Raw genomic sequence first — 11,644 nt, 5'->3', positions numbered from 1 at the left:
TAACATAGCTTTCGTCCAAAGAAGAGGAAGGTGACGAAGAAGGAGAAGAGGTGGCCTCTTTCTTGCCCTTTGTTTCCTCTCTTCCCTTTTAGAGTGACAAGGAGAAGGACTGTGGGTTGACCGTTTCCTCTTGGGAGGAGTTGGAGACCGTCTAGATCGCCGTCTTCGTGGAGACACATCTTCAGAGGAACTTAGGGATTCATTACTTTATTGTTCTTTGGATTCCTCCTCTCTTATGGGAAAGAGTCTTCTTTTGGGGGTCTCATTAAGAAGCCTCCTAAGCTCTCTCTCCTCTTGGAGACGAAGGGAAATCCCATAAGCACGAAGTTGTTGAGTAACTTCGGCTTGCAAAGCAGGGTTGCCCATAGCTTGCTGCAACCTAGTAACAAGATAATTGACAAACATCGGGGCATTATCGTTAGCACCTTCATGTGAAAAATCAAAGTTATCAATGTTCATGCTACTCTCTTGGTTATTGTCAGCCATGCTAATCAAACTTAAGTATAGGATTACTTTGTGCTTTGGAAGAAACATCCATAGGAAAAAGAAAGAGTTCCTCACTTATCATCACTCTTCTTGCTAGCATACATAATAGCATAGTAATGAAGATGGAGAAGATGGAAAGCTTAAGCATTGAAGCTTGGATCTTAGTTGGATTTTCATTCCATATCCAAGAGTGTTGGTGTAGGCTCTCAACTTCTCTACTAGCTTGGAGAAGGAGATGGAGATGTTGCACTTACAACTAAAACAATGAGAGAGAGAGAGAGAGAGAGAGAGAGAGAGAGAGAGAGAGTGTGTGTGTGTGTGTGTGTGTGTGTGTGTGTGTGTGGAAGAGTATATCCTGCAAGCAGGCGAGTCCTTGCGTGGGAGACCCCCTCTTCTAGCTCAAGGTGAAAGCTCATTGTCCTTTCCAATCCTAGCCAATCACAAGCTTGTTCATTACTTAGCAATAGAGGTAGTCCTTGGACAAGTGTCCTCCTTTCCTCTTAGACAGAGAGGGCTTGATAAAATCTCAAAACAATTAATTTAATTAGTTAATTCCTCATTGGACCTCTTTAGGGATCAACCAATAGGCTTTGGACACTCCTTGAGAGGCCAACCTATAGGGGCTTGACATGTTTCCTCCTTGCCTCTTGAGCAAGGGGTGCCCTTTGGGGGGGAGAGAGAGGTCATCCAACCATCTCCCCTACTTGCATGGCTCTCCCCCTCCTTGTAGGGATCTTTGTTGACTTTTATGACACCTCAAGCCCCTCAACCTTGGGCCCGGTTCCCACCACAAGCTCGGCCCTTAGGCCCCTCAAGCTTGGGCCGGGTTCCCACCTCAAGCACAGCCCTAGCTTGGCTAAGGTCAAAGGACTTTTAACACTAACCATTGGAGTTCTTTAATAAAGCTAACCCTAAGGTCTTTAAGCTCCATTAGTTATCCTTGCTCTTTGACTATTCATCTCTCATTTGGACCCTTTTATCATGGGCCCCGTGTTGAGATAGACCCGTAAGCACATGTCTATATTCTAACCCTTGTTCCCGTTTATTCTCCCACATTAAATGATCTGTTTAATATGACAAAATCATTTGGGTTGGTTAGATATTAGATTTTATGACAAGGCACAATAAGAGTTGGTTCTCTTACAGGGTCAGGTTCTTTTTCTTTCACATTCCCCAAGTTTTAGTAGTTTTTATATTCTTCCCTCTTGTCTTTGTATTCCAGTTAACATTTCATCCACTTTCTTCATCAATTCCTCTTATCCCATTGCGTGAGATGGAGGTGTAGCTCCTAGCCCTACTTAGGTATACCAACAAAGCTATCATCCGTGATGGTAGTTCACTTGGTAAGGAGATTTTGTAATTGTTTAGGAAGACGTGGAAAGTGTTATGTATAGGTGGAAAAACAAGAAGAAATACGAAATTGGGTATGTTTTGTGCCAGTCAAGGTAAGACCCTGTCCTAAAGACATTATTGTTGGGATTTGTAAGGGGCATTGGCTCTGTGTGTGTGTGTGTGTGTGTGTGTGTGTGTGTGTGTGTGTGTGTGTGTGTGTGTGTGTGTGTGTGTGTGTGTGTGTGTGTGTGTGTGTGTGTGTGTGTGTGTGTGTGTGTGTGTGTGTGTGTGTGTGCGCGCCGGGGGGGGGGGTGTTGTGGGGAGGGGAGAGACTGCGAGCACACATGTGTGCATGCACGTGCGTGTGTGCGTGGGAGACTCTGTGAGCACACATGTAGATGTACAATGGATTAAAATCAAGATTCAACCATCCAAGTGAAACAAAATATTTTTTAATTTGGTGAATTTTCTCTTGTTTTCACTTTATAATATCATCTTACATCAAAGCAAATAACATAGCCGGCTGAAGGTAGCCATGGTGACTTTTTTTTTTTGTTGGGTGATCAACCCACTTGGTGATATAACCATAACTCTCAATCACAGTTCAAATATTGAGCCTATATATGAATAGCATTGTCTATGAGCAACAGCCAATGGGAGCATGTTACACTTTTGGTGGAAGAGAGGAGCAGCTACGACACTGTGTGTGATGCCATGTCGATGAGAAGCAAATATATATGGGTAAGCCTAACGATGTGTCTATCTAAGAACTGATGTTTGAGAAGTAAAAGAGGAGACCAATTTTTAAATTGTCCATGGCTTACCTCAGGACTATATAACACATAGCATTTAAGGGGGGGGGGGGGGGGGGGGGGGGGGGGATCAATGGCAAGGAACTAGATGGGGCCATATCGAGGGGATCTGGGCCGTGCATTCCTTTATAAGCTAAACCTGGACAGCGGGGGGGGGCCTGGGCACGTTGGCCAAATTCAAGCGGGATAAACCTGAGGGGAGTGCTATGTCAGCGGGGTGAAAGGGGGGCTAGGTAATTTGAATTTGGGACGCTTTTGAGGGGGGCAACAGGTAGAGAGGCCACACTTTTGGGATTTGGGCAGAGAGGCCACGCATTATCTCTGAGAGGCAGGAGGGTAGAGGGAAGAAGCCACAACAGGTATGGAGAGCAAACAAATGCTAGACCTCAATGTACCTTGGGAGGCAAAACAAGTTATGCAGTCCATTGACCTAAATGTAACCTGGGAGATAGAGGGAGATCAAGGAATGCCAGGCAGGATGGAGGCATGATTGGATGCTTTCGAGGATGGGGAGAAACAAAAGCAATATCGTATATTTGATTTGAATGAGCAGTTGGAGGAAGGCAACTCGTCATCAACAGGCTCAAGTAGTGCTTCCATGGAATCAGGATCCCATTCTAGTGGTGGTGACCAAGTAAAGGAGTTTACCAAATCCCCTTCAACCTTCCGTGCAGATTCAATCCATAGGAGGAAACCCGTGACCCAATCTTTTGACCCAGAGTTGCATGCTTCTCACCATTTCTTTAGCTTTTCTCGGGAGAGCTATGACCTTATGCTATTAGATCTTCAAGGGATTTGTAAGCCAACATTGGGTATGCTGCACAATGTCGGCATGCATGATGTAAAACAATGGAACAAGATGAAGGACAATCTTGTGATCTGAGGATCCCCTCGGCATGGATCAATTAGGATCTTCTTGAAGGGTGTCCCTCCCAGAGCCATTGCACCAAAGGAGGACTGGACAACCATTACAGAAAAATGTCACATCGACCAGCAAGGGGCTCACTTGAGCATGTTGGAAACTATGAATCAGGTGAAAACTGCATGGTGCACAGATATCAAAAGGCATGGCATACCTACTTCATTCATTAGAGATGCGATCAGAAATTGTCAGGTATGTAAGAAGGATCTTGTCCTCCAATCTGAATCGCTTATGTTTCAGAAGGTTGGAGGGAAGGGCAATGCCGGTGAGAAAACTTTGAGTGAAAAAATTATTACAGATAGATTTCATGTGTGTGATGTGCAGGAGAGTATTATGATAAACCATAAAGTCAGGCTTGTTAAGATAAGATCAGCCAAGGTAGGTGAAGAAAAGGTAGAGGACTACTATGTCTATCATCGTGGTGGTTCAAGAAGGCATCATGGAGGAAACAAGCATAGAGAGAGGAAAACAAAGAAGTGCAGTTGTCCTTTCAAGGCATAGGTGCAATTCAGTGAGGGAGTTCATGAGGTCACCATTTTGCTTTGTGCTACACATGAGGGCCATGTTCCTGGCTCTCAGGTTGACTTATATCATCTACCTGTTCATCCAAGTGTGCTTCAATGTTGCATGGAGGATTATTTTGATGTTGGAACATGTCGCCATGTTGCCAAAATGTTAGTTTCAAAAGAAAACTTCCACAAGCAACGAGCATCCTTGTTGGATCGCACAACTTCTCGATTCTTCATCATCTCAAAGGAGGTCCAACAGTTGGCATATAGCCTACGGCATGAAGGTAGTAAGATAATTTTCTTTTCCTGTCACCCCCTTAATTACTTAACCATTTTGTTTTTCTCTAGGTCGTGCATCTGGGAATGATTGGTCTACAATGTACATGGAGGCTCTGACGTTACAAGCCGCAGGGAAGGTACTTTGGAGTGCCTTACCTTCATTTTTATGTTTTCCTTTTTCTTGTGTCCTTATTTAGTTGCTTGTTGCTTTTGAAAGGTCGCACATGTGCAACCATACAATCCAAATGTTTTGCAAGACGTCACCAAGCCGTTTGTCATCATCATTCAAGATGATTGGATGCTTCAGTTGTGTATTCGGTTCTCACAACATAATGCGTGGGCTATGGACAGCACATTCAAGACAAATGTTTATGGGTTGCCATTGTATGCAGCTATTTTGCCAAATCAAAATGGTACAGGGATTCCACTGTGGTTAATGATGTGCACAAGTGACCCTGGGACATGTCAGGAGAGCGTTGCCCTTGAATTGACCATCCAAATGATATTCTCAAGAATGGGCAGCATACGACCGAATGCAATTGTGATAGACAAATGTCCCCAAGGATTGAATGCCATCTTTAGAGCCATCAAAGATGATCCTGCTTGTTGGGCTGAACACAATGAAGGACAACGAGTCCAAGTAGCATATCATGTCCTGGTTTGTTGGTTTCATGTCAAAAAGGCTTGGGTGGAGAACCTTTTGTTGCAAGTACCATGACACATGCAAGACCATGTTTATTTTTCAATGTGTATCTTGATGCACTCTAGCTCCGAGGACGACTTTGAAGCTCGCTTTCAGCGCCTCTTGTTGGACTACTCCAATCATGCAAATATTCAGCGTTATGTCTCCAATGGATGGTGCTCGAAGTCATGTGTATGGCGTGAACACTAGACGAAGTTTGGACGTCTTTTTCCCCATGGCAATGTGGACACAACAAATTTGGTGGAAAAACTATGGCAATATGTCAAGTATACTCTCTTGGATGTGAGGATAAATAGGTCACCCTTGGATCTACTACATGCACTTGTTGGCAATGCAAGGAGTGGATGCTGGATGGGAGGAACTCTCTTGGAGTTCTTCAAGCAAAAGCAAGAGCTAGGTGAGCTATTGTCCCACTCCTTGGACTTTCTCTTTGATCTACCTCTTAGTAAAGTTCATGGAATGTTCATTGACAACGGATTCTGGACGATTTGTTGTGTATGGTTCAAGCAAGAGTGCAATAAAGGCACTAGCTGCTCGGGAGAAGCTATGTCAACGATACAAGACTAATCCTGAAACTCTTCAGGTGGTGAACGAATCTACATTACTCTTCAAGATTCAAAGCATGACATCGGACTCTTGGTACCATGTGAGCATGCAATCCTCATACTGTGATTGCCCAAACTTGTCCTCCCATTGCAAGCATCTATATGGGCTTTGGTTAATACTTCAAAGCTATTTTCCAATGCTTCATGCAATTTTACCTATTGTGGATAGCGTGCATGCAATGGCTAACCTTGCAACCAGTGATGGAATGCAACAATGTGCCCAAGTCTTTGAAACAGGGAGTGGATGTGATGACAAAGCACTGGATACTAATATGAATGTCATTGGACCAGACTTGCAACAGATCAACATGGAGATAGTCAATTGTATCAACAAATCTAGGGAGTTGTTGCGACAATTGGTTGATGTATTACCGCAGTGGACATTATAGAAAAAGGAGGTTGCTCTTAAGAAATTAAAGATCTCTATGGAGAACTTGGAGAATCTCCATGAGCTAGAGGAGATCAGCTTGCCAAGAAAGGGTAGCGTCAAACAAATCCAGGCAAATGTCACACAAACACGGCTTGGGCATCGCAGGCTATTGTGTATCATTGATGGCATAGGTGAGGCAGTTGAAGGCTGTCCCCAACCAGCAAAAAAAAACAAGAAACACATGTTCCTTAAAACGTAAGCACCAGCAAGGGCGAAATCGGGTGCGCTTTGAGAAATGGCGACGTGTTAATTGTCGGCATTGTTGTAGCAAAACCCTTCTTGTTGATGGATCAAATATAGTATGTTGCCATACATGCCATGCTTTGCTCCCTCTATCTCAGAAGCACTTGTCTACAAATTCAACTTCCCAGATCATGAACCACCTTGTACAGTTATGGGATGGTGAGAACCCGGCCAATGGTTCTATCATAGCATGTGACCATGAGGTATCGCATATTGATTGTGAACAGCATCTCACTGTGAAGTTTGATGATGGACAAATATACGAGAAGGTCTATGCCTCGCAGAAACGAATTACTTTTATATGACTCACGTGCGGTTTAGGGTCATCCTCATATGTCATGCCTCATTGGAACTTTTCAAGCTATGTATGTTTTATGAGCATGACTCAGACAATTGCAATATATGTGTTTTTGTAACAATTAGATTGATATGATGTGTAGTCCCCAAGAAGCTAGACTAGTTTGTAGGTATCCTAAAGTTCATTTGGGTTGTCTTAATCTGGTTGTTTGTTCTTTATCACTCTTAAGTGGTCGCAACAATGAAGTGTTGTCGCTTTGATATCACCAGCAAAATGACACCATAACGCATCAACACAAGGCTTTTGCCAGGTGGTTGACATCAAGCTCACGGGCTGAGTTTTCTTTGGCTTTCCCCAGGTCTTGCATCTCTATATAGGGCTACAGGTTGAGCCCAAAAGGGTCATGCTTTAGCTGATCTTGATGGAAATTTTGGTAGGTTTTGGATGCGTGCACGTCAGCCATGTACATATGCTTTTACCAATTCCGGGATTCTGATTTTTCTCTCGCTTTTGCTAGGTCTTGCATCTTCCAGATCAGCCTCAAAAGGGTCCTTATAGTTTCCATACAAAATGGGACCTTGCCATAATCTCGGACATGACCATAAACTGATTGCCAAAAGCTCACACACACCCAACATGACTTCACCATAAACACACACACACATTCAGCATGACACTAAAAATAAACCTCGCCATAATGCCATAAATGTAGATTCGCCACAAACACCAATCGAACCTTGTCATAAACCCTGGGCCATGACCATAAACTGATTGCCAAAAGCTCACACACACACCCAACATGACTTCACCATAAACACACACACAATCATCATGACACTAAAAACAAACCTCGCCATAATGCCATAAAAACATAGAGTCTCCACAAACACCAATAGAACCTTGTCATAAACCCTAGGCCATGACCATAAACTGATTTCCAAAAGCTCACACACACCCAGCATGACTTCACCATAAACACACACACATTCAGCATGACACTAAAAACAAACCTCGCCATAACTCCATAAATGTAGAGTCACCACAAACACCAATCGAACCTTGTCATAAACCCTGGGCCATGACCATAAACTGATTGCCAAAAGCTCACACACACCCAGCATGACTTCACCATAAACACACACACATTCAACATGACACTAAAAACAAACCTCGTCATAATTCCATAAATGTAGAGTCGCCACAAACACCAATCGAACCTGGCCATAAACCCTGGGCCATAACCATAAACTGATTGCCAAAAGCTCACACACACCCAGCATGACTTCACCATAAACACACACACATTAATCATGACACTAAAAAAAAACCTCGCCATAATGCCATAAGCGTAGAGTCGCCACAAACACGAATCGAACCTTGCCATAATCTCGGACATGACCATAAACTGATTACCAAATGCTCACACACATTCAGCATGACACTAAAAACAAACCTCGCCATAATGCCATAAACGTAGAGTCGCCACAAACACCAATCGAACTTTGTCATAAACCCTGGGCCATGACCATAAAATCAACAAAATCATGGTAACAGCTTGGCCTCACCCATAAGCTCGACATCATGCCATAACAACAGCAACTGGCCTTTACCATAACACCGTATACAAGACCATAAACTCAGGAGAAAGTAATATCGAACCTCGCCATAAACATCAAATTGAGCGAGCCATTTGTGTTACATGATCAATTATAGGAGACTCGAAATGGACTGCAATCTTATTAAACTTGGAGCCAAAGTCGAAACCAATAAGATTAAACCTTGACTGCCCAAACTCGCCATAAGTCATATATATCCATGAGTACCAGATAAAAAATGATAAATTTTGGCTAGAATGCATCAGTATAAACAAAGGTTGTTGGATCACTAATATACACATAAACATTGGCTTATCAGAGAGTACCATATACATATAAACCCTAAACCCGGGCCTGCCATAAACCTGCAAACGTAAATGAACATGGCAGCTGATCACTAAACTCGGACAAAGCCATAAACCTGCAAACAGAAATAAACATGGTCGTTGACCATACATCCAAAACTAAACATGATCATATCCCTGAATATGCACTTAGCCAATAAACCTGGACAACACACGGCCGTATGCACATAGATCCATAAACGTGGAACATTGCACATCCGATACAAAACTACCCCAATGTGCGTAGGCCAATACAAAACCTCGCCATAAACCTCGTCATACATAAAAGAGTTTCCATAGACATAACCAAACTATACAAGACTACTCAACAAAAAATAGTAATCGAGCCTCGCCATAACATCAGTAATCGAGGAGTCGCCATAGACACAACTGGAACTTGCCATAAACTTAACAAGAAATAATAATCAAACCTCGCCATAAACATCGCAAAAAGCATGACCATAAAAATTGATTGAGTCATTTGTGTTACATGATCAGCTATAGGAGACTCAAATGTATTGCAACCATAAGCCATACATAGATGCATACAAGCTTGCACAAAGGTTGCTAGATCGATGATATCAGCAAACAATACCACTAAAGCTGGGGTTGTCGTCGAGGAATTTTGCTAGACTAGATGCATGTCCAAAAATGGATGAGGAATTTGGGGTTCAAGGTTCGAGCTCAAGCATAAAACTCTGATGGAAACAACCCTCCTGTTGAAAACACTCCTACGCAGACAATCCCGTGACAAACCAAATATACGGCCTGCTTACAACATAAACACTAGCCACTCTCCACATACATCTAACTAAACCCAGACGTGGAAATAAACCTGCAACCATAAACAAATATGGCCACTGGCCCCACATCTAACTAAACCCAAATGTAGCCATAAACCTACTTGTATACATAAACATGGCCACTTCCCACATACATCTAACTAAACCCAAACATAGTCCTGAACCTGCACATAGCCATAAACATAGACAAAACATGGATCTCGGATGTAGCCATAAACATAGTCACTAGCCAATGATTTACTTTCTTTTGAACATTGCACCATAAAACTCGCCATACATACTTTAGTCGACAAAAACCCCAGACATTGCATGTAGGCTGATACAAAACCATTGTGCATAGACTGACACAAAACCTCGCCCTAAACCCGGTCATACATAAAGTGTCATGCATTAAAGGTTGTTACAAAACGGGTCATAGACCTGGCTCCCTTTAGCGCAAAATGTAACACATAAAACCAGCGATAATCTCATTCTCCCCCCACTATGTCTATGCACCAACTATGGAGGCTTTGCCTCAATGCCAACACATCATCGTGTATGAACCATGTCTTCTTCACCTGCACAACATAGACAAACACAAGAGGATTGAAGGAAATTAGAAAGGAGATGAATATCCAGATGCATATGGTAGAAAGCCAGCAAGAAGAGAATTTTTTACGTCGTGGGAAACTGAGAGAGAGAGAGAGAGAGAGAGAGAGAGAGAGAGAGGGAGAGAGAGTATACTTCAACAAGCCCTCCATCATATGTGCTAACTATGAAAACAATTAATTATGGTCATACAAACATAACTTAATTAAGAACTGTTCTTTTACACCATTAGTTTCACTAGCATGTCCCTATCAATAGAATCTTTAAAGGCACAGTGGTGTCAACTCTACATATGAAGCATGAGTTGACAAGGTGGACAGTGCACTAATTGAAAAATCATTTTTATGACCAGCCCAAGCATCGAATGTGGAGAGAGAGAGAGAGAGAGAGAGAGAGAGAGAGAGAGAGAGAGAGAGAGAGAGAACGCTCAAGTCCTTAGTCTAAGAATTGCGAGCTGGGAGCATACATTTTTGTGGAGAGTTGTGTTATGAGAGGAATTTCCAAACAAGGATAAAGTTAACTGGAGCTTAATGATTTTTGCGTAAAGAGACATCTTCTTCTTACGCTCTTAAATAAACTGAAGCCCCTCTACCGTGTGAGATAGAATTGGAGAGAGATTTGCCGCGTGCAATGCTTGAAAGCCCATAAGTTTAGTGTAATCCCACCAACAAAGTTTAATGTACCTCTATAATTTAGATTTGAAGGTGAGAAAATTTACAAAGTTAAAAAAAACAAAGTATAAAAACTTTCAAATACATGCAATATAACTCAAAATTTGCCTCTTGAATTTATCTAGGTTTTTAGAAAAGGCGAGTTACTACTCTTTGGCAAAAGGAAGAAGTTGGATATTACGACGGCTTCAAGAAGAGAGATTAGCTAGATTGCTACTTTGTGTCAATTTGTGCGATGTCAAATGCCTATAAGAATGCCATGCAAGCTTTGTATGAAAACATCATGAAGCAAGACTAGAGAAAGTCCCTCTTGCTTTACATAAGGCAAACGGTGGTCTTTTCAGGCGTCGGGAGAACGTGATACATGGCGTGGGGAGATGTATAAAGATAGACATACACACATACATACACACCTTCAATGAGGGTTATATTCTGTTTATCAAGGTAATTTGACAGACAAACAATGTGGTGAGTGAGCTTGAGAAACTATGCAGGACTGGCCCGTTTGGTAAGAGCGAGCGAGCGGGCAAAAATTTTCATGATGATATTGTTAGTTAGGGGTTGTTGAAAGAAAACTTTATTCTTGGCACTGCCTTGGTCAATGTGTATGCCAAATATGGTGCACTTCATAAAGTACAAAAAGTGTTTGAGGAGCCTCCTGTCCGGGATGTCATATCTTTGAATGCATTGATTGCAAGATATGCCTAGTTTGGGCAGGGCCAAGGAGCTTTGGGCGTTTTTCAACGGATGTGAAGCGAGGGTGTCTCTTTTCCAATAGATGCATACACACACATATATACGCACTTAGGTACGTACAGAAATACTCACATGAGTGAACTTAAGAAAGTGTATAGGATTGATAAGGTGGTAAGAGCGAGCGAGACCCGCCGCCGGAGGCGGGTTGCGTGAGCTCGTAGCATTTAAAGGAAGGGGGGGAGGGGCCGCGGGAGCGGGGGATAAGGGGATCAATGGCAGGCGAGGGGATCTCGACCGTGCATACCTTTAAAAACTAAACCTGGACAGC

The 11,644-nt window shown here is 42.7% G+C and overlaps 2 pseudogenes; both read left to right on the top strand.

Moving 5' to 3' along the window:
- The first annotated feature begins 2,991 nt into the window (after positions 1-2,991).
- Positions 2,992-3,513, top strand: LOC147433616 (uncharacterized; annotated as a pseudogene).
- Positions 3,514-4,224: 711 nt separating this feature from the next.
- LOC147433615 (uncharacterized) lies at positions 4,225-6,037 on the top strand (annotated as a pseudogene).
- The last annotated feature ends 5,607 nt before the right edge of the window (positions 6,038-11,644 follow it).

This window comes from Adiantum capillus-veneris, chromosome 19, assembly GCF_014529385.1.
Source record: "Adiantum capillus-veneris isolate H3 chromosome 19, ASM1452938v2, whole genome shotgun sequence".
NCBI classification, from domain to species: domain Eukaryota; kingdom Viridiplantae; phylum Streptophyta; class Polypodiopsida; order Polypodiales; family Pteridaceae; genus Adiantum; species Adiantum capillus-veneris.
Note: the sequence above shows the minus strand (reverse complement) of the source record. Positions and strands in the feature narration are given on the sequence as shown.